The sequence below is a fragment of the Lissotriton helveticus genome, chromosome 10 (genome assembly GCF_964261635.1).
Source record: "Lissotriton helveticus chromosome 10, aLisHel1.1, whole genome shotgun sequence".
NCBI lineage: Eukaryota > Metazoa > Chordata > Amphibia > Caudata > Salamandridae > Lissotriton > Lissotriton helveticus.
In genome coordinates, this window is record NC_136071.1 from 1,130,961,868 (window position 1) to 1,130,982,922 (window position 21,055).

The following is a 21,055-nucleotide window of genomic DNA, read 5'->3' on the forward strand; positions in this document are numbered from 1 at the left end:
TTTAAATGTACGGAAACAAAACACTGTACATATCTGGTGCACAAAAGGCTACTTTTACATTGCACATTTTCCAATGCACAGAACTGATGAATTATTTAAGTACCGCAAAGCAGCGGGGAGGATCCTTTTTTCAAGGCCTGATCTGTTCTCAACAGACAGGGATAGGAACTCGATATCATTCTTTATTAGATTAATTAATATTCATAAAAGTAAGAGTTAAAAATCACAGTTAATACATCATTCATCATAAGACAGGAAGACTATAAATACATATACATTAAAAAGATTATATAATACATGGTCTTTAAAACTAGGATAAAAAGTAATCGTGCTTTAGTGCATATATTTAACAGAGTATTTACATATAATTAGCAGCATTCAAATATAAAGCACTTTTTTTTTAAAGACACAACAGCTGCCATAACAGTTGGATCAGCCAACATCTGTAAACGTAAAGAAGCAGGCCTATACTGATAAAAACCCATGACCTTAAAATGGGGAGTAAGTAACTTTTACGCGGGTAGTGATACGTTGGGCAGAATAATACCGAATGGACCAGCTCAAGCCCTGGATTCGATGTTATTATCTTGCAGGCTCTCATAATCGGTCTTTCCAGGGTCCTAGCTTCCCTCATTTGCATAAGTACACTAAAAAACGTATCTTTCATTCTTTTCTCATCAGGTTCAACAATAGACTGGAGAGTATAGTATAATTGGGGCGTTAAGGTTTCATTGCCCAGTTCTTGATATAGGCCAACCATGGTATCTTATGCCCCAAATCACAGTCAAGACAATCCTGGATTAGAGCACTATTAAAAGCTGTGTGGTCCGCACACCAAACGGAAACCCATATAAGAAGTGGGGCTAATTTTACAAAATCTTCTACAAACCCCAAGCCCAGTTTGTCATGGATAAAAGTACTTGGGCTGGTAGAACAAGCCCCAAGCATTCGACCAAACTGGTTCTCTTCCCTCTGTATTTTGGTACAATTCTGATAGCCCCAAATGGCTGCACCGTATGTAAGTACTGGCAGGCATTTCATCCTGTGAATTTGAAGCAGAGGAGCTATGGGCTTATTTCCTATTGTCACAGAAAACTTAAAGAGGGCACCACAAGCTTGGTTAAACTGTTGACCTCTAGCAGCCATGCAAGGGCTCCATTTTCAATGTTGATCAAAAGTAACTCCCAAATAAGGGAAGGAGTTGACCCACGAAAATACTCTGCCCTTAATAGTTAAAGGCCAAACTTTGGAAGTTATCTTACCACAAATCATTAGATGGGTTTTATAGATGTTGGTGCCCAGGTCAATGTCATTCATAAAATTTACAAACAGATCCACCAATTCCCTAAGACCATTAGCTGTGCAGGATAACAAAACTGTCTCAGTTGCATAAAGCAGAGACCGACAAAGACAGAGTTAACCCTAGGAATATCCTTTACGTTGGCAATTAAAAACATATTCAATCCATTAATATACGATAACACACCCCTGCGGAGATCCGTACACTCCCCATTCTGGCCAAACCCTACAGTAGCAGCTATCTCAGTGTGCATAGCACGTAAAGAATCCAGCAAGGTTTTAGGCAATCCCAGATCGGTCCATAAAGACCATATCTTTGACCATTATTCGGTCAACGGTGCCATTTAGGTCCATAAACTCTATGTGGATGGCGCTTTTCTTTCTTTGCCACAACATATTTTCCCGATCAGCAGCACTAGGTTAAGGCTTTGTTCCCTTGCCGTCCCTAAAACCATATTGAACAGGACTTAGAATATTACTGGGTTAGGCCCATCCCTCTATTCTCCCCAAAACAACTCTTCCGCCACCTTTAAAATTGAATTTAACAAGGAAAGAGCCTATAGCAGCTGGGGTTCTGGCGGTCCAGTTTTTTAAAGACTGGTACAATAGTGGCATACTTCCACTCCTTGGGGATACCTCTGGCTGTATAGAGTGTGTTAGTCAATAGCAAGGACCAAAATTAGATATTTGATTTATATAAGCCTATTGGGAACTTATCAGGGCCAGGAGCCTTACTGGCAGGACTGATCCCGACAGCTTCCCATACTTCCTCCAATTCAAATATTATGGCTAGAAGTGAACGCATTTAGATCCTTGTCCTTTTCATTGTACCTGCTTGGGTCCTCCGAATAGACATTAGAAAAGTGACTTACCCAGTGTTCTGGTGAGATGTTTACCCCTCTGTCATCATGGGCATCTTGCATCGAATCCTTACCCTTGACTATCTTCTAATCGCCCCTGGAGTCTCCCTTAGCGCCAGCATATAGATAAAGGGACCCAAAAGCTTGCAGATCCTCCTCGGGAGAGGGATCGCTCATGAGCAGTGAGTCCATTAGCAGATCCAGGCTGGCGCTAACTAGTGACTTAAATAACTTAGACATGTGTATGTTTCGCCACCTAATTCCGCATCTTTTATCTGTGGTGACCAGGCCAATCAAACCTAGCTTTTACTTCTCCAGGAGGTATTGATAGTTCAAACACTATAGGATTATGATCACTATATATGGTAGGTAGAACGTTGCCTTATTTGTCCCGCTCTCCCATTAACCTTGAGACAAATATATAGTCAATAGTTGTTCCTCCTACCCTATAAAAGTTAGTTTATATGTGAAACCTTCCCTAGTAAGGAACCTAGATCTATTAGATTTATCTGGCCTAGAGCGCTTATCATACGGGGTGGTCATCAAGGCAAGGTTGGCCTATCTTTGCATTGAAATCACCCCCAAGTACTATATATTTAAAATCTGCAAGCACTGAAGCGCCCAGAATTCTAGGCTGGACAAAACCTTAAATAATACTAAAATTTGACAGCCTATATTGACCGCTGAGTTATAAAAGATTATCAAAAACCCCACCAACAGCACCTGAATCCCCTTAGGTTTAACAGGAACAACTGTTATTTTCAACAGGTTTGTTACACGGATCAAAATAGCTAATCCATCTTGGGCTCTCCGTCCATTGCCACCGAATTCGGAAACGTGGAAACACTCATACCCATCCACAAAAAAGGTTCACTTGCCCAGGCTTCCTGAAGTAATATTACATCATATGGATTAATCAGGTCTAACCATTCTGGATCTGTCACCTTGGATGCAACTCCTGCAACATTCCAAGAACAAACTTGAGGGCTGAAGGCCTAATTGTCAATGATTACATAACTTTCATTACTTCCTAATAGGATTGGTGACGTGGGCAGGTCCCCCTTAGTACCTTTAGTTGTAGGGGTGAATGTTTCGTGTAGTCAGTCGTCGCTTTCATGGCTAGCTATTGGAAGGAACCGGTTAACGATAGCAATAGGTGGATTGTGCTCGGTGCTACACGGGTGGTTCTACTTATAGGCCTCAGATGTCTACAAAAAAAACCAAAAAAACAATGATTCAAGGCTGATGCCCTGAACTTTTGGCCACTGGAAATTATAACTATAAATCAGTTGCTTCGTCAGCAAAGGATCACTGCAGTTGACCACAATGCAATCCCCCCCCCCCTTGCTGTTTTCTTCCTGGCCCCACCCACCCAACCCCTCTGTCAAAGAGGATATCCCTGTGCTCCATTTCAATAAATTGAGCGTGTTTACAGAACAGTGGCAAACTTTTTTACAAAGCGGCAAGGTAGATTCCTTATAGTTTAAGGGTAGCTCAGGGACCCCATTCATTACCACTACGTATGGGCCACATTCAGAGGGTAGGTTTAGTGAGGGAAAGACGGCCTTCTTCTGTATACAATTGTCTGTACCTCCCCTATATCCCCCTACTATTCCTTGTTTCGTCTCTGATACCCCTTGCTATTAGCACTGGATCATAACTTGCCTTGGGGGCAGGAATGACAGCTAGCTCCGAAGTGTTACTTATTCCTAAATTCTGCTCAAGAGGTTTAGATTTGATGTTTGGGCTAGGGCATGCCTCGGCACTTAGAGCCCTTAAATAGGTAGCCTCTGACCTTGGGGAATTACTGACATTTCCAAAGCCTAGTATTTAATCAATGTTTGAGAATGAAACATTCAACATTGATTCTAGGCTTTGCATGTTCTGATATAAAGGAGCAATATATTTTTCTATTAGTTGTTTACGTTTTTCCTCTTTCAGTTACTGGGCGGCCAAACGCATAACAGTTTCTGTACCAGTGTCCTTAGGCAAACTTTTTCCTAGTATTCTGTGTACTTGGTTTTGCGGTTATTGGTAGTTTATTTTTATGTTTCCTTGTGGCCACGGTTGCACATTCACTGTCATTTAGGCGTTCTTCCCTGCTAATTGCAGATAGGCCCTGGTCGATAATGCTGAGGGGTGTAGTTTGCCTTCCACCCAGTAAGCAACCAAGGTTTAAGGCTGCGACAGGCAGCAAACAAAATCCCAGGAGGAATTGGAAATAAATGGACAAAGTAGTGTCACTCCTTTACCATTAGTCCAGTGCTTCTCACCTACAACAAGCAATTTCCCCTCCACTCATCTAGCCTCCTTCCTGCACCAACCAATAGTCTCATTGCGGTCCAACTAAACATCTGAAGTGACTGCTTGGGTTAAGCGTGGGCTGGGGAAGGCAGAAATGATCAACTGCACACTTCATTTTTTTTTGTTGTTTTTTTTTGAAAACCTTTATTGTTCCACAATACAGTTACAGGTTATGGCCTACATACCAGCACGGTCGGCCAGCAGAGTAGTGGCGGTGAAGCAAGCCAATAATCAAGTCAATGAAGCCCATCACCCAAGATATCCCACCACGCAAGGATGTAGTTGGTACATAAGAATCACAGAATTAGGGAAGGTTTCTTTTGATAATAAAAATAAGCAGGATCCGACACCGCACAATTACGTCCACACAAAACAGGAGATAATCATATTACCAGAGTTACACAGGCAGGACTATGGTAACGCAGAGGCTAGCATGAGAACAGATGATCAGGATAAACAATAAACAACACAGCCCGCCCGCCAGAATAGCAGATGCCCACTGCACCCAGAAACACCAGAAAGACAGCAACCCCGGCATTCAAAGGAGCAGAACAAAACGAGAAGACAGCAAGTCGGACCCCAGAAAAGAAGAGAAAGAAAAGGGATAGGCAAACCAAAAACAAGAAAAACAAAAGGCCATAGGAACAAAAAGGAGAAAGATACAAACAATAACACTACTCCCCCCACCCTGCACCTCTGCTGATGGCTACGGCCCACCCCCCTAGCAGCGTGCCTGTCGCCCCATGTCAAAAACCCGAAATATAGAAGAAGAAAGACGAAAGGAAAGACAATAATCCACATAGATACAAAAGAAAAGGGGGAAAGAAGAAAAAACATTGGAGGGTCCCCAGAACGAACTCCCGGCCCCCCTCCCCCCCCACCGCCGCGCAACAACTCAATACGCCAAAAGCATTGCAAAGTCTCAGGATGTCCACAAAAACAGGATGAAATCACTGCTCGGCCGCTTAAAAGAGAGAAACATAACGAAAATCCCCCTGTGTAACCACCCTGAAAGAACAGATCATCATCATGCATGACACCCATACAGCCCGAGCCAGCAGCCCATCCTAGTCCATGCAGTGTAGGGCCCCGCCATCAAAGCACCGGAGGAAACCAACACGACAATTCGAAGGCAGCTGAAGTTCTCACAGGGCATCAGTGCACGGCCCACTCGAAGACCGTCCCTGCCACTCCATCAGTCACAGTGTAATAGCAAAGGTAAGTTCAAACAGAATAGTCAAGGCTCAGTTCAAGGTCTCAAGTTGACGCCAGCCATCCGAAGAGGGCTGGAAAGGAAAAACGAGGAACATACGTCCAATGGCATCACCAAAGAAACAAAGCATCCACAGGAGTAGGCAGTGCAGCGTCGCACCACTTCAAAGTAACTGGGAATCCTCCGGGCACCAGTCCAGCTCATCCACCGCCGGGATAGCTGATTTCGTACCACACAGCAAAGGCAACTCAGGAAGCTGTAGAAGGGCCCATACGCACAAAGTGGCACCAGGATAATATCAGCATCAGGCATTCGGGTGCAATCCACACTAACCAGGGTGTTTCGGGTCGGTCCAGATCAAATGTCGTCCATTGAACACACAGGGGGCAGACCGCCCCAACCCCTCGAGCAGTGATAAAGTCTGCCACCGCCATTGTCAGGCGTGTCCCATCGAACGCCGTCCGAATCAACACCAGTACCGCCAGTCCATGACTCAGTGAGGTGCCTAAGAACAGCGCGCCCCCCGCGTCTTACAAAGTATGGCCGCCACGTCCACTTCCCCGCAGACGGCCACAACGGAGCTCCTCCCCAACGTCAGAAGATACCACAGCTGCTTTGAGAATCAAGCGGCCGCGAAGGCTGGAAATATAAAATAAAGACGCGGCACACAGGCAAATCTGGGTCCGATCCAGGAAGAAAGAGCCACGTCCGGGCAGCCATAGCGTCAATCAGCCATCCGATGAGGGTGGGGGGAGGCACAATCGGTAGCGGGGGGGCCGCGGGGAGCGAGTTTACCTGGTTCCATGAGGTCAGCGCTGGAGGCACACTCACAAGATGGGCGGACCTCCGGGACGGTAGACCGGTACTTCGTGGGTCAGCGAGGCCGTTGTTATTGCACTCGCGGGCGGCAGCAGAATCATGCGAGGTCCCGGCTCCCAGCCCCGGGAAGGCCGCAAAGTTCGAGGGGTCACATCTTCGCGCTCAGAGCACAGAAAACCCCCGGAGTCGGACGTGGCAGCTCAGCCTGCCGTCCGACCCCCGGGAACACCATCGCAGCAAAGAATAGACGACGGGAACAGGCGGTGGGGGATGAAGGACCACGGAGCCGAGAGCCCGGGCGACCATCTTGGCCGCCGGCCTGGCTCCGCCCCCTGCACACTTCATTTTAATCAGTTTTAAGAAGTCTGGACACAGATTGGGACATCATTTATTTATTTATAGATAAAGTTTTATATAGCGCAAATTTGACCCTAGAGGGTATCAGAGCGCTTTACAAATGATCTGGCAAGAAGAAACAGTTTGAACAAACAACAAACATACATGCTAACTGTACACGGTGTAAATCAGGAAAAGGCATAGTTTCATCTCCTCATTGTTTAGAATTACAATCCACTGAGCCTCTGGTTTGGTTTGATCAGTTGTTAAAATGGGAAACTACAAGCAGTGTGCCTAATCTGAATTTTATATATAATCTTTATTTCTGGGTAGATCAGGTCCATTTCCCGCTCGTACAGGCAGAAAAGTTTAAATTCCTGAAAACGTAACATTAATTTGCTCCTCTCCTGTACTGAGTTATGGAGACCAGTATTTCTCTTTGAATAGCGGAGCACTCGAAAAAGACAATCTCGGGGGTTGCCAAAACCCTTGGCAGCTTTTAGCTGCTGAAGTGCATGCAATATGTGTGAACCAAGGTCATTTGAATGACTTTCTACTTTACCAAAGTTCACATGCAAGTTTCACATAGCTTGCTAACTCTGGATTTGTCCCAAATTTGAATCCAATACAAGATTGGTCTGAATGCTAAAAATGCTTCTACAGTGACCAAGGCAAACTCCATTCAAGGGTAGCCATAGGAATCCCAAGGCCTAAATGTAGCATGAGATGTTCGGGGCGGGGGGTGTGGGAGGATATTTAGTGGGGAGGGAGGGAGGGGGCAGGGGGGGGGGGGGGGGTGAGGGGGCTAAAAATAAGAACATTCCATTTCTAAACATCACTTTAATTCCGCTCCTGCCTTTATTGTAGCTTTTAAACTTTACCAAAATTAGGCTATGTCTGTTTGAGAGATGGGGGCGTGGTTTCAGCGCCGACCGGGATGGCTGCGTGAGCGAGTTGCTCCGCGCCAAGTCCCGTCTTTCCTCCTGACAACCTTCGCCCCGTGTCGCCTGGCGGCTACAATCGTGGTCCAGAGGGGCCGCTGACCTACTGGGGAACGTCTGACCCCAGTCGGAACCCTGGGTGCCGAATGCGGGAGGACCTGGCGACCGGCTCGACCTGGCGAGCAAACAAAGGAAAGATGGCGGCGCCGCCTCTGTGAGAGCTCCGTGGACGGAGCGGCGAGGAGTGCCGGACCTGCTGCGGGTGCCCGGAGGGCCCTCGTGAGGCAGTGTGCAGAGCGGTAGACCGTGGGAGCAAGCCCTGAGCAGCGGAGGAGGTCGGCGGGGGATTACCGGCGAGAGCGGCGCCCCTCCCCCACCTGATCACTCGGCCGGCTGGAGGGCTGGGCCTGGACCTGCGCTGCGCTGGTGAAGGCGCTGCTGGACTGTGAGGCCGCCCGACCGCTGGCTGTATCGCGGCAGGGCCTGATTACCCACGGAGGAGGGCAGCGAGTTGCCGAGGCACTGGGGGGACGGCCACCCACGGCGCTTGTGCACCCCGGGACACGGGAAGACGAGGCGGCGGCCGACAGACCGGTCCATGGAGGTGGGCCCACCCGGTGGAGGACAGAGTCACGCCGGGCCGACTACACAGTGCTAGCACCCCGACGTGCGCGGTGCTCCGCGAGGGCCAGTGCTGCAGGGGACAGTGAGCTCAGCCTACCCAGGGACTCGAACGCTTCACTGACCGCCTTTTCATTAGAGTTTGCCCCCCCTGGCCCTGGCGGGCTTTGCAGGCGCCTTGAGTGTGACGGTGGGGCAGCACGGAGCGCACTCCTGGACTGGAGGTTGACGGCTGGCCGTGGAGGGGGAACGGTTGGCACCGCGTGTCCCCGCTTGACCTGGGGATTGGAAGCCGCACTCTTTGAGTCATTCCACTGGGCGATTCCTGGTGGACCGGGCCATCATCAGAGGGGGCTGCTCGAGTGGCTGATTTCCTGCATTCAAGATGGCCGCGCAGGGAAATGGTGACGCCGCGCCGCCTGGGCGGGGAGGCCGGAGGCCGGAGGACATGGATGGCAGTTTCCCGACGGAGCCCTCCACACAAGAACAGAGGCTGAACCTCCGCCTGGATGCAATCTTGGCCGCGATCACGGCTACGAAGGATGAGCTGCACCAGGACATTGCGCAGGTGGCGACGGGGCTTGGCCTGCTGAGAGCAGACCACGCCAAGCTCTCCGACAAAGTGAAGTCTAACAAACAACTGCTCCAGGAGCTGAAACCGGCGGTGGTCACCGCGGAACGTAAGCTTGAAGACGTTATTCACCGACTGGCGATACTGGAGCGGCGAGCGGAGGACGCGGAAGGCCGCAACCGGCGGAACAACGTGCGGGTGGTGGGTCTGCCGGAGAAGATCGAGAAGGATGACGCGGTGGCCTACATGGAGGACTGGTTCAGAACAGTGGTGGCGCCGGAGGGCCTGTCCCCCTTCTTCTCTCTGGAAAGAGCTCACCGGGTGCCCGCCAGGCCGCCCCTGGAGTGCCGTCCGCCCCGACCGATGGTGGTCAAACTGCTGCACTATAAGGATCGGGATCTGCTGATCCAAAGGGCGAGATCCGCAGGGCCCTTCCAGGTGGATAACAGTAAGGTGACAATTTTTCCGGACTACACGCAGGAGGTGCAGCGGAGTAGAGCTTCTTTCCTGTCGGTGAAGAAAGAGCTGCGAGAAGAGGGGATCCAATACTTGCTTTTCCCGGCTAAGCTGCGGGTCGTCGTGGATGACAGGACTCACTTCTTCCAAACGTCCGATGAAGCTTGGTCCTGGCTGGAACTGTACCGGGCGGGGACGGATCGTGCGCATAGACCCACCAGGGATCGGCAACCGCCGGTCAAGATCAGGAAATCGCAGCGCATCCGCTCCCGGAATAGGCGCCAACGGGCCGAGCGAGAGGCGCAAATGCTGGCCGACAGACAGAGCGCATTGGAAGCCACGGCGAGCATCACGGGGTCGCAGCGTGAGGACGCTTCCAGAGGCTCGGCTTCGGAAGAGGACGGGGAGAAGACCGGTGATGATGACTCGGAGGTGGGGGGAGCGCAGGGGCCAGAGGTCACCCCACAGACATCAGATGGTATATTTAATGGATGAGGCCACTGGCAACTGAACATTTTTGGGAGACCTGGAGGTGCGGACACTACTAACTTCTATTGGACTGCCAGGTATGGGGCTGCATTAGCAGTGTGGGGCTACGGGTGCCGGGTGGCAGCTCTGTCGTCCTGGTTTGGGGCTCCACAGCCCTCTTCAGACCCTTAAGGTCTTCTGTGGTGACGACCACAGGTTAGCATGGTGTGTTGGGTGTTTACAGTTTGGAACGGGGCTGAAGCTGGGTTATTAGGCCCTGTCCTGGGGAGGGGGTTGGTGGGAGTTCAGGGGGATGTTTTGAAGGGGTTACACAATTGCTGCAATGCGGGTCACATTTGTTGGCGTGCACCGCTGTTGGGATTGATGCTTTATGGGGACGTTACCTAATCTGAAATGTGTCACATGGAATGTCCGGGGCATTCGAACTATGGTAAAGCGCCACAGGGTACATGCATACTTAGTGAGGCGGGGCGTCCAAATAGCGATGCTTCAGGAAACTCACCTGACGCAGCAGGAGTGCAGGGCACTACAGAAGAGGTGGCGGGGACAGGTGTTTGGTACGACGTACTCGGCATTCGCCAGAGGGGTGCTGATATGGATTAGGGCGGGCACGCCATTCCAAGTTACGAATCAGAGGATCGATTCAGAGGGCCGATATGTAGTAGTGGAGGGGCGGCTATATGGTAGGGAGGTGGTGCCGTGTAACATCTATGCCCCCAACGCTGATCAAGCGCATTTCTTCGAGGGTTTATCGCGCTCACTGGCGCACTATTTGGCAGGCCCTGTATTGCTGGCGGGGGATTTTAACTCCATTACTGATGTGCTGTTAGACAGGTCGCACCCGCCCCTAGTGGACTCCCCGGTGCGCCGCCTTGCGACCCATAGGCGGGATTGGCAGGAAAAGTGGGGCCTGATAGATGTGTGGAGGGCTCAACACCCCGTAACTAGAGATTATTCATACTTCTCCGCGCTGCACGATCTGCATGTTAGACTGGATTCAGTGCTGTGCAGCGCCTCACTGGCGAGTGCGGTGACCCACTCAGAATATCTGTCCAGGACCATCTCTGACCATAACCCCCTGTTGCTCTCTATGCAGTGGCAGCTGGAGAGATCTGCGGTCCCCACGTGGCGACTTCGTCCGGAGACACTGGAGGATCCGGTGTTCTGCGATGCGGTCCACCAGGGAATAGACAGCTATTTTACGGAAAATGTTGGATCGACGGTGTCCAGAGCGATTGAATGGGATGCGATGAAAGTGGTGGTGAGAGGGGTGTGTATGGGGCGGTTTCTGACCGTGAGAGGAACAGTGCTGAATGATCTTGAGAAGGCGGAGGAAGTGCTGAGAGGGGTGGAACGACTGAGACCCGAAAGGCCGGAGTTGCAGGAACGATTGTTGCAAGCTAAGAAGGGAGTGGCGACTGAGACGGAGAGATTGAGGTGTTTTGATTATAAACTGTATGCTGTCAGAGTGCATGAGGAGCAGGACAAAGTGGGCACGCTCCTTGCGAAGCTGGCTGATCCGAGTCCTAGAGGATGCCCGATCATGAGTGTGCGACGAGAGGACGGGGAAGTGGTCTACTCGCAGTCGGCGGTCCTGGGGCGCTTTCAGTCCTACTATACGGGACTGTATGCCAGCCACCTCGAGGCAGCTGCTACGGAGATAGAGGATTACTTGGATCAGATCCCTTTGCCGTTACTAGATGTGGAGGATGCTCGGGACCTTGGAGGCCCCATCACCCTAGCGGAAATAAAAGGGGCAATTAGCCATATGGCACGGAATAAGACCCCAGGGGTAGATGGACTACCGATAGAGTTCTACGCTAAATTTACGGAAGAGTTAGCACCCAGGCTGCAGATTGTCTACGCGGAAGCGAGCCGGGTGGGGCGGTTGCCTGACTCTATGAGGGAAGCGCTGGTAGTGCCGCTGCGGAAGCCGGGCAGGGATGTGTTAGATGTCTCTTCTTACCGCCCATTGTCTATGCTAACCGTAGACTACAAGATCTTAAGTCGTATTCTAGCTACCAGGCTCCTGCCACTGATGACCTCCCTGGTGCATGGGGATCAGGCGGGATTCATCCCCTCTAGGAGCACATCGATGAATATCCGTCGGTTGATCGGGGTCATTGATGATGCTGCCACGGCGGAACAGGACCCGGTAGTGCTGACGGTCGATATCAAAAAGGCATTTGACAGTTTAGAGTGGAGTTATCTAGACAGCGTGCTGCAGAAATTCGGAGTTGGGGAAGAGTTCCGAGGCTGGACGAGAGTGCTTTATTCCTCGGCTACGGCGCGGGTGCGGCTGGGGACCATGATCTCTCCGGCCTATCCAGTTTGCAGAGGCACGAGGCAGGGCTGTTCATTGTCCCCTCTGCTATTTGCCTTAGCGATGGAGCCGCTAGCGGCGCAGGCAAGGTCGGGCATCGTCTACGACAGGATTGCACAGGGACCCGACCCGCACTATATATCGTTGTATGCCGACGACCTGTTGTTGTACCTAGCGGATTCTGGGAGGGCACTGGAAGGCGCGGTGGACATGATGGGCAGGTTCGGCAGGTTGTCAGGCCTCAGGGTGAACTGGTCCAAGACATGTGTGTTTCCGTTGCGAAAGTCTACGCTCTGCCCGCAACTCACGAGACCGGTAGTGTGGGAACCCTCTTGTTTTGTTTACCTAGGTGTGCGCATCTACCACGACGCAGCGGACCTCCTTGAGGGGAACGTGGGGCGCTGCATCCGAGCGCTGAGGTGCAGTACGGACTTCTGGGCCTCTCTCCCACTGTCCGTGCTCGGTCGAGTAGCACTGTTGAAAATGGTGGCACTCCCGCGGCTACTTTATTATTTTAGAACGCTACCGGTGTGGATCCCGCAGGGAATCTTTAGGGAGCTGAGGACATTGGTGACTGGCTTTCTCTGGGGCCAGGGTCGCCGGAGGGTGGCTTTAACCACCTTGATAAGACCCAAGTGCGAGGGAGGGATGGCAGTCCCCGACTTTGAATTATATTATCTAGCGGCGCAGTTACAGGTCCTGACACAGAACGTGGCCAGAGAATTTAGGGGGCCTGATAATGCCCGAGGGGTAGGCGTTCAGAGGCATGTCCTATCCTCTATCGTGATGCAACAGAGACTGGCGGGAAGGGATCTCACGATGGAGGAACGGACACTGAGATTATGTTGGAATAGGAACCTGAAGAAGGCTGGGAAGCGCCGGCCGTATGCGCCGGAGATTCCGCTGGGAATGCTGACCGCCTTGCCGCACGGGGGGGATTGGTCCCCTTTATTAACGTGGGAAGAACTGGGTTTGCAGATGGTGGGAGACCTCTATGTGGACGGGACGCTGGCCCCCTTCCAGACTTTACAGGATCAATTCGGCTTGCCGGGTGGCACCTTCCTGTTGCATGCGGCGGTCGTAACGGCGATGCAGCGGCATTGGGGGGGTGGACTGGTGGAACCGGAGGTGACGATGGTGTGCCAATATGTGGTGATGGCCGCGGGCACCGTCAAGGCGGTAACGTGCCTCCACAGCAGAATGTTAAATGAAGGACTGGTGCCTTTGGTTGAGTTGAAGTCTCGATGGGAGGCCAGTATAGGCAAACAAATCCCGGATACCGTGTGGAGCCAGGTGTTACACAGGACCTGGAAGGAGACGAGGAATGCGAGGTTCCAGCAGGTGCATTTTTTCGTTCTCCATAGGGCGTATTTGACCCCGGAGAGATTACGTCGACACTTCCAGGTGCTTGACGCCATGTGCCCGAGATGTCTAGAACCTGAGGTAGATCTGGACCACATGCTGTGGGGGTGACCGAAACTAGGGGAATACTGGCCGGAGGTAGGGGAACTCCTGAACGCTGTCACAGATAGGGAGGTGTACTTTGACATGGCTGCCTGTCTGCTTCTTTGGTTCCCGCATACTAAGAAGACCAAAGTGACGAGCAAATTCATTGGGATGGGCTTGATTCTGGCACAGCGCGAAAACACTTGGCATTGGAAGTCTAAAGAGGGGCCGTCTGTGCGGAGATGGAGGAATGAATTGTTGAAGTGGTCGGGCTGTGAGAGTGTGCTCAGGATGCGTCAAGCGGCTAGAACTGGCAACGAGAAAAGTTTAGAACTAGCGCGGTCCTGGGAGCTGGTAGTACAGGCGTTAAGGGACTACATGATTGAAGGCGAGGAGCCTGACCAGGTATAGGAAGGGATTCCATGGGGACTACTTGTTTGTCTGTTTCTCCTGGTAGATGTCCATCATTAGAGCAGGAAGGGAATATTTGAACCCGCATTAGCAGCAGTTGGTGGGGGGGGGGGGGGTTAAAGGAAGACACCGAGAGAGGGGGTGGCTGCCGCTCGCCGGCAGCCTCCCGGAACTGGGTAGCCCTGGGAGGTTGACACGGCGATGGGTGAGAAGTGACAATGGAATGGCCTGGGGCTAGATGGAAAAGGTTGGGTTGGTTGTTATGGGGTAAAAGCGGATATGATATGTTATAACGGACCTATGGCCCGGACAGGGCAGGCACTGAGGTACCTACAGCGAACTGGTTAATTGCTGCGCCGCCCAGCCTCCGGGATGTGGGCTAATCGGCTGTGTATTGATTTGCTGTTATACTGCGTGCTGGGGGCCATCAGTGTATAGGTTGGCCTATTGAACGGGTTTATTTCTGTTTCTGCAATAAAAATATATTTAAAAAAAAAAAAAAAAAAAAATATGTCTGTTTGAGAGATAATCAAGGTTCCTCTACATACACTTCTATAATTCAAAGCAAGTTTCCCATATCAAATATATATAATATATGCTTGTTGTTTTATTTTATTTTTCAATCTTACAGACGCGTTTCGGCTATTCTGCCTTCTTCCGTGCTACTGAATTAAAACACAGCCGGCACATCAGTTTCTCTGTTTTTAAATGTAATCACTGTGTCCCATTGATGGGTCGATTTTAAGTCCATAAACATTGACAAAGGACTGCAGAAACTGTTGTTTAATATGCTCCTCATTGGCCGCCAGGATGACACGTTGTTATGCTATAGTTATCCAAATCAAGTATGTGAGCTCAAAATACCAGCTGGACAAAACTATCGCTTTTAATAAGTACTCCTCAGTGCAGTGCTATAGTGTGTCTTAAAAATGTCACAGCTCATTTACACTGGGCCTGCTCACCCCTCTCATCTGAGTTTAGGTGAGTGAGTCCACTGAACAGGTTTTATTCTTTTGTATGGCATATACAAAGCAACAGAAACGCTGGATCATACCACTATGCAGAATGATGAGCTTCAAAGACCGCATTGCAGCACTGATGTTACAGACAGACACGAGTGGACCAGTTGTCCTTTCAATTCGTACATTTCTCAGAGCCGTTTGGTATTTGAGGACCAAGAACATTACTGAGGGAGAAAGGTCTTTAAGGATTTTTTTTTTTTTTAATTGTTTATACTTTTGCCAAAAGGACTGTAACCTGCTTTTATCACTTCTTAACTTAAAGTATTTTCATATGTACACATATGTATTTGGTATTTTACTTTTTATGTTTATTTATGAACCGAAATAAAGGAAATGACTGAATGGATGAGTGAGTTGGGAGAACGTAGTGTCGTAGGCAAACTGTCAACAGGTTGAAAAACAAGCCCTGTGGAAGTAGGGGAAACTCATTCCAGCACACTTCAGTGACGAGGCTTAATTTAGCTAAGGTCTTGGTTGGTGACTGCAAACAGCAGGGCAAGAGCCAAGGGTGGTGGTCACGGAGCAGCACTGCCTTTTTAGGTTTCGACTTGGCGAGGGGCGAAGCCCCTCCCAGATCGAAATCTTTTGTTTTCAGTAGTGAGGTTCGGACCGCCTCTGTTTCCAATTGGCTAGCTCCATAAATGGAGACTAGCCATTGGGAGACAGAGGCTGTCAATCGCGCTTTCTCCTGAAAACGCGATTCGGGGGCGTTTCTGGTGCTTTTTTTAAGCCCCGCCCCTTTGTCCCGGGCCGCGCTGCGATTGGCTGCCGGCCCGGGACACCCCCGTGACGTCATTCCCGGGCCGCGCTGTGATTGGCTGCCGGCCTGGGACACCCCCGTGACGTCAGCCAATCACAGCGCGGCCCGGGACCTGACTTGTTTTTTTTGTGTGTTTTCCTCATTTAATGCCGACCACGGCCGCCGGAAGAAGTCCAGGTGAGTGCGTTCCTCTCCCCCCCCTCCCGCTGTCCGTGTCTTTGCGGCCCCCCCCCTCGCGCTGTCCGTGTGCTTTCCCGCCCCTCCCCGTGTCCTCGTAGGTGCTTGTTGACTATGGCTACCGACTTTTATTATGCAAGAGGTGTGTGTTTGTTTTTTGGGGGCGGGCTTGAAAAACAAATATCTATATTTCGCGCCAGATAAACACCATCTAAATAGGGAAACGAGCGTTCCTTTGGCATATGCATATCTATCAGTAGAGACAATGAGTGACTGAGGAGAGATTGGCAACTAAGTGCTATAAGGTGTTTACTTATTAGAAAAGCACACGACTGAAACTCTATCCGCAGAGCACAGATAGATCTAAAAGGTCGAACATCCTCTGAAAAGCAGAATATATTAAGTTAAGCCAAGATATTTGAAAAAAAGTCACAATTTAGACGTTGCGCGCTCGGTCAAACAGAGCTCGTTGTGAAAGCTCTACACTTTCCCGCATTGTACCAGAACTTTGTGCTGATGAGACAATAGTAGACACTGTGTGCATTTAATAGAGGGCAAACCATTCTGCAGTCCGGGGGGAGACGCTAACCTGTACACCTTACAACCAAGTAAATGCCTGTTTTTTTCCCCAAACCCTACTTGAAAAGTGCCAGATTACATTTAAAACACCCCTGCCACCAGCCTGTTACCCCAATCCGCGTTAAAGGAGCGCGTGGAGCCGGGCACAATTGAAGGGGTTTGGCAACGTGTCCCCTGCGCCAAAATGGAGCCGGCGCCCAGTCAGTCATGTGCAGTCCTTCCCTTATTACACCTTCAGAATCTGCCATTTGCGTCCTCGCTATTAAAAACACACCGTTCCCTAAAGTCGAGGTAAGAGATCGTGCGAGTAACCTTCCGTGTCGTGAGTGTTCGATATCGCCATTTCTATACCTCCGACGGGGCACGGGAGACCCGATGTCCCCAATTAACATCTAAACAACTGAGCCATTTGACGACTTTGCAAATGGAAGTTTATGCTGTTTCCCCCCCAGCCGATTTGCACAAGGGGTCATGTTACTGCAGGCAGCGGGGGCGGTGGGAGGATTGTCCGCTGTGTACCCCCACTTTATAAATCACCCGAATGAATCCCATATATATTTTTTTTATAAGGAAACGGCACACCGTATATACAATTATGCTCCTCGATTATTTGGCGGATGGGGTGTCATCGCCGGGCAGTCGCAGCCACTTGAATTATTAAGGGCTTTGCTGTTAGCATTGATCGGGGGTGGCTGGCATGTGTGCGCAGAATGCCAGATTTGTATGTTACATGACCTGTGTGTCTCCGGCTGCATGTTATGCGGGGAGAGGGGGTGGGGGCAGTGGTGCTTGAAGCAGTCTTGACGCGCCGGGGCGGAAGAATGGAGGCTCTCTCGCTGCCACTACTCCCCAGGACACATAGAAACCTGTTTGATCTCAGTGTGGTCTTCAATGTATGTGGATTTATTTATTTCTTTTATTTTTATTTTATGCAATTGTATATAGCGCGGACTTTACCCGATGGTGTCAGAGCGCTTCCCCTCCATAGAAATCGGTATTTTGACGGAGCGTGGGCCAGTGACTTCATTGCCAGTGTTTGTTTGGAAAGTTTGGGGAAACTTCCTTCCAAGGCATGGAACTTTGTTTTCAGCAGCAAAAAAGGGTGGGGTGTTGGAATTGGGGCAGTGTGTGTGTGTGTGAGAGAGAGAGAGAAGGAGGGGGCTGGGTGGTGTAGAATGACAACCAGACGTTGTTTGCTGATGCAAATCGGACAGCCCATAATTGTAACCGAAAAAGCTGCCAATGTTGTGGATTGCACTTTGTGTTCCGATCTGCAGAACGGCTACTGCACGATCTTGTCCCCGTTTATAGAAACTTCCCCTCTTTTAGTGGAAAGAGCCACTTGCTGCACTCCTCCCCCTCCTTTGCTAAATATATTCGCCCCGCCTTTTATTTGATCCATATGCTCACGCCCCATGGGCGCCGTATTGTGCCCTGCGCTCGTGCTCCGCAGTAAAAGGCCCGGTGTAACCTGAGGAATTTGAAATGCAAATAGCAGCCCGTGGGCGCTGAGGCAGAACAAATCAGCCTTTCACCGAGGGGCAGTAATGCCTGCGCCCACTCGCTGCCTTTCGGGTGGGTTCGGGGGTGGCGCGGGACTCCTGACGTCGGCATACTTCTTAGGTGCTGCGTTATTCGCAGACGATGGCGTTGGAAGCACTTTACATGAAAAGTGATTAGAAGATTAACATCTGTCGACATGACCGTTTCATCCGCAGCCGGAAGTAGGTCAGCGCCTCTTCCAGGATCCCGGCTGCCGTGCGCATACCTAACAACGAGCCTGCTCTGCAACGAGTATATGTTTCAATTGGCATATATGATGTGACAGGCTGCGCTCGCCAAATTCGCTTTATGTTTGGAGGGAGTGCCTTGCTTTGGGCAGAACAGCAGCCTCGCCTCCTCTGTTCACCCACAATGAAGTAGACTTTGACTCTGAGCAATACAGAGAAAATCACAAAATGGGTATAGAATGAGTAAGCAAAGTCAGAACAACTATTTCAAAGGGTGAAGTCAGGGATGGAAAAGAACTTACAGGAGTAAGAGGCAGAGGCGTCTACTTTCAGAGCCAGCGGCGAAAGGACCTTTCAAAAAACCTTTTTTGGATCTTTTATTTTATTTCAAGATCACCAGCGCCTCGAAGCATAAACAAGTTTGTCCCCTCACTCAGTCCCTGCTGTTCCTCCCCCCTCCTTCTCGCTTTCACCCCCGCCCAGGGCCTCTCATTTCTAATTTAGCCTCTAACTAGGCACTATAGGCGAGGGGGAGAGCACCTTCCTGTGAGCAGAGCGGTGGGAGATATACGGAGGTCTCTGCTACCTAAGTACCCAGGTCCCTGTGAGCCTCCGGATTCATGTCTAATCCGTTTAACAAAGGTGCTGAAATGTACAGAACTGCTGCTCTATATGCCCATAGAATAAGCACATTGTAGCAAGTAATCTGCCTGCATTTTAAATTGTTTGTTTTGTGTGAGAGAAAAAGGAGAGAGAGATCCCAACTGTTTGTTATGCAGTTATTGTCCCAAGAAGAATGAAGGGATGATTTGGCCATGCTGTGGATTAAAGCTGTAGCGCACAACCCAGCCAGCTCTCTCACATACTTTTCTTAAGTGATTAAGTTTGAGGTGGAGAGAGAGCTGGCTGAGATAGTAAGTCGGGATAGTGAAGAGGGGAGGGTGATAGGTAGGAGAGTGAGGGGGAGACGGGGGCGGTAGGGCAAAGAAAGGGAGGATAGTGGGGAAGAGAGTGAGGGCTGTGATTTGGAGAGAAGAATGGTGGTGAGGATGAAAGTGAGAGAAAGGTATGAAAGAGTGAATGCTGAGGCGAGAGAGAAGGATGAGATGGAGGTAGAAAAATGAGGTAGAAGAGGAGGCACAGTGAGAGGATGGCCAGGTATAGAGCGAGATGAGGTGATGGCAGGGAGAGAGGAGGTTGATATTCCAACTCCTCAATTTTCTGTGCTGCCTACTGTAACACCCAGATGTGGGAAGAGCACTTTTACTTTGTAGCTAGGTTTGCACGGTATAAGTGGTATACATGCACGCGTACATACATACACCGACAGGTAATGTGTAGCCTGACCATAGACAGGCACCTTCCATTGATGATATATTCACTGACCTCACAGAAGTCCCCACAAGCAGTGTGTAACACAAAATGATGGGCCCACCTCAGAGACCCAAGTGGGCAGAGGAACGGGGGACTAACTTTTCCAAGCTTTTTTAATTTGATCAAAACAGTTTACATACTTATTATTAGACCATTATGACTCAACTTGGGTGTTAGGCAGTACCAGATTGCGTTCAGAATTTTAAAACAAGCATTTACAATGCAACTGTTTCGCCGTTGGAAAAGTTTGAGCTATTGGCATTGTAAATGACAAAATTTGTATTTACGTGTTGGTTTTGAAAACAGATAAATAAATGGCATTGTCATTTACATTGCCAATAGCTCTAAATTTTCCAAAGGCGAAACCGTTGCATTGTAAATGCTTGTTAGGTTTTGCCTTAGCGATGCGTACGAAGTACGCATGCGCTAGCAAAACCTCTTGATTTCTATGTGGGGTGATGACCCGCCTCTGCCTATCATTGGCTAGCTCCATAAATGGAGGCTAGCCATTGGGAGGCAGAGGCTGTCAGTCGCGCTCTCTCTCGAAAACGCGATTCGGGGGCGTTTCTGGTGCTTTTTTTAAGCCCCGCCCCTTTGTCCCGGGCCGCGCTGCGATTGGCTGCCGGCCCAGGACACCCCCGTGACGTCATTCCCGGGCCGCGCTGTGATTGGCTGCCGGCCGGGACACCAATCACAGCGCGGCCCGGGACCTGACTTGTTGGGTTTTGCCGGCAAGTCCGCGTTTTTTTCCCTGGGCGTGGTTTCGTTCGTCTTCATTGGAGACTTTGATTACCTTTTGCACGCATCCTTCTGAACATCGTACTGAGGAATCTGAGCACTGACTGCATCGCGGGAACTCAACATGGCCGCCCCAAGCCTCCGATGGGTCAGTGCTCTATGCCTCCAACTAAAAATTGTGCTCATGTAAAGCGCTCTGATACCTACGGGTTGAGTTTGCGCTATATAAAACAGCAAAGGAAAACTTTTTAGAAGAATTAGGAGGCGGTGTAATCGGTGGTTCTAGGAGTATCACTCTTGCTGTACTTACAAGGAAACTATGCAAACGGTTAATAAAAAGTCATAATCTGCCCCGAAAAAGACGACCCGCTCATTATCGAAACCGTTCGTAAACCGGAAACACCAGTCGACTGCTCCAGTAGACAGGCGTTGCCCAGCCGCGCGCGAGCTAGCGCTCCAGGTAGCGTACAATAAGTTTTCACAACTGTCTAAGGAAAAGGGGGTAGTCCTCAGGAGATTCCAGTTACCAGAGTGGTTATTCGTCATCTGAAGAAAGACGACAGAAGTGTAACGGCGACCTGTGAGT

General features: G+C 50.2%; 1 protein-coding gene across 1 annotated transcript in view; it reads right to left on the reverse strand.

The window, feature by feature from the left end:
* Positions 1–21,055, reverse strand: part of GPD1L (glycerol-3-phosphate dehydrogenase 1 like) — a 179,564-nt gene that overhangs the window by 95,935 nt on the left and 62,574 nt on the right. The gene's annotated exons all lie outside the window — the stretch shown is intronic.